General features: G+C 45.5%; 1 pseudogene; it reads left to right on the top strand.

The window, feature by feature from the left end:
* The first annotated feature begins 92 nt into the window (after window positions 1–92).
* LOC102029485 lies at window positions 93–1,207 on the top strand (annotated as a pseudogene).
* Window positions 1,208–2,762: the final 1,555 nt, after the last annotated feature.

The raw sequence follows: 2,762 nt of genomic DNA, 5'->3' as shown, positions 1-2,762 counted from the left end.
TAAGAGGGGAAAATCTGGAGTATGTTTGGTAGCTAACTGCTTACTGCTCGTGGATGCTGCCGAGGAAGCCCCGTCAGTCTCTCTGACTGCTGTCACATCCAAGTCCGTCTCCTGAGGAGCCTGGAAGGCTGCAGGAGCTCTTCACTGCAGGGCCGAGCTTGGAAACTACTGGTAAGAGTCTGAGAAGCCATTCTGGGCAATGGGGAGCACTCAGGGGCTGTGTGGTAGTGAGAGAACCAAACACCACGTGCCCGTGCTCCGGGTGCTTTGGATTTATCACTTAGGCCACTGTGGAGGAGGCGAATGCAGCCATGAATGCAAGGCCACACAAGGCGGACGGAAGAGTTGTGGAAACAAGAGCCATGTCAAGAGAAAACTCTCAAAGACCACTTAACTGTGGAGAAGATCTTTTTTGGTGGCATTAAAGAAGATACTGAACGATGTCACCTATGAGAGTATTTTGAACAGTATAGAAAAACTGAAGTGATTGAAATCATAACTGACCAAGGCAGTGGAAAGAAGAGGGGATTTGCTTTGGTGACCTTTGGTGACCTTTGTTGACCATGATTCTGTGTCTAGGGCTGTCACTCAGAAATTCCGTACTGTGAATGCTCACAACTGTGAAATGAAGAAAGCCCTGTCAAAGCAGGAGATGGCTAGTGCTTCATGTAATCAAAAGGTCGAAGTGCTTCTGGAAAGTTTGGTGGTCGTCATGGAGGTGGTCATGGAGGCAGTGATAATTTTGTTCATCAAGAAAAACTTCAGTGGTCAAGATGGCTCTGGTGGCAGCCATGGTGAAGGTGGATATGGCGGCAGTGGGGATGGCTAAAATAGATTTGGAGGTGGTGGAAGCTACAGTGATTTTGGCAGTTACATCAATCTTCATATTTTGTTTGTTTTGTTTTGTTCTCTGGTACTGGGAACTGAACTCACGACCTCACACTTGCCAGGCAGGCGCTGTGCCACTGAGCTAAATCCTCAACCCCCAATCTTTACACTTTGGACCCATAATGGAAGCAGAAGCTCTGGGCCCCATGGTGGTGAAGGCAAATATATCACCAATCCACAAAACCAAGGTGACTATGGCAATTCCAGCAGCAGCAGTAGCTGTGGCAGAGGCAGAGGTTTCTGCCAGGAAACAAAGCTTAACGGGAGAAGGAGAGCCGGAGGAGTGACAGAGAAGCTACAGGTTCCATCAGATCTGTGAACTCAGCCAAGCCCAGTGGTGGTAGGGCCTCACTGCTACAGAGAAGACATGTTTTAGGCAATACTCAAGTATATGGAGAAAAAAAAAACCTCAAAGATTGTACTTGTGACTAACTGCTTTTTTGGGTTTTTTGGTCTTTTGTTTTTTTTTCCGGTACCAGGAATTGAACTCATGATCTCGCGCTTGCCAGGTAGGCGCTGTGCCGCTGAGCTAAATGCCCAGCCCCAACTTGTGACTAATTGTATAACAGATTATTTTAGTTTCTGTTCTGTGGAAAGTGTGAAGCATTCCAACAAAGGTTTTTAATGTGGACTTTTGCACCCATGCTGTTGATTGCTAAATATAAAAGTCTGATCATGATGCTAAATAAGTGTCTTTAAAAAAAAAAAAAAAAGGAAAACTTAACAGTTAAATAATGTTTCTTTGCTACTGTTATTTTGTTGTTGTTTAATAGTAGGTTTCATGAAAAGTAGAGAATTATAGCGACATGACAGGGCAAAGGGAAAGGAGCCAGCTGGGGGGAAATTACCTATTCATCTTCCTCTCTGCTTCTGCGCCTTCATAGATAAGGAGGATCCTTTCTGCCCTTGCAGAGGGCGTACCTCTCACAGAAGGTGCCCTTCAGGAGCAGATCAGAAACACCGGCCTAGATTTTATGACCTGCTCCAGAGAACAAGGTTGGGGAATGTCAGAGAGATCCTCCTGAACATGCTGTTTCTCAGATTCCTTCAGCTGGGAATAGTCAGTGTGCCAGGGTGCCAGCCTTGGGGTTAATAGGTCCTAAATCCCATCACCCTTTACAGAGTGGTTTGCTATTAGACAAGTTACTAAACTCCCTAAATCTCAGATATCTCATCTATGAAACTGGGTAACAATAATAGGTCCTATCCAACAGTATAGCTGTATAAAGAACTGTTTACTCTTTGGCATGTAATAAATGTTACATATACAAAGCAATATTATTGTTACCGTGTCCATTTCTTTGAGGAGTTTTTGGCGCACTATTGAAAAAATTTGCCCTTTTAAGGTGGCTTAAGAGTGCAGCTGCCCTGACCCAGCCCGTGAGAAAGACCTGGCGGGTGGCAGGAGCAGCCCCAAACAGCTGCTTGCTGTGCTTGGATGCCTGAATTCCCTAGGGCACCAGACGGGAGCCAGAACCAGATGTCCTGATTTTGTTCCGTGATGGTTTCAGCCCCCTCCTTAATGCAGAACAACTGTCCTGCCTGTCTGCTCCCCAGCCTGCTCCTTTTCATCTGTTAGTAAGGTTTTGCATCTCATTGCCTGCCAGTTTATTTATGCACGTCACAGCAACTCAAGATCTCAGCATCCTTTAGGGACCAGGCCTTCCCAGGCTTACTGGCCTGCCTGGGGTTTGAGTTTGCTGTTACTCTTCCTTCCTGCTCTGAGGAATGTGAGGCCAAGGATTTCTAGTAAGTTCTCAAATTGTTCTGTGTAACTGAGGTGAGAAAATTGTCATATTCTTTTGTTTTTCTAATTTTTCTAAATCAAATGTAGCTCGAAGCTCCTCTGGCCACTGGCAACACAAGTCCAAGTT

The sequence above is a fragment of the Chinchilla lanigera genome, unplaced genomic scaffold (genome assembly GCF_000276665.1).
Source record: "Chinchilla lanigera isolate Chin_1 unplaced genomic scaffold, ChiLan1.0 scaffold00009, whole genome shotgun sequence".
Lineage (NCBI taxonomy): Eukaryota > Metazoa > Chordata > Mammalia > Rodentia > Chinchillidae > Chinchilla > Chinchilla lanigera.
This window is presented reverse-complemented; position numbering and strand designations above follow the sequence as displayed.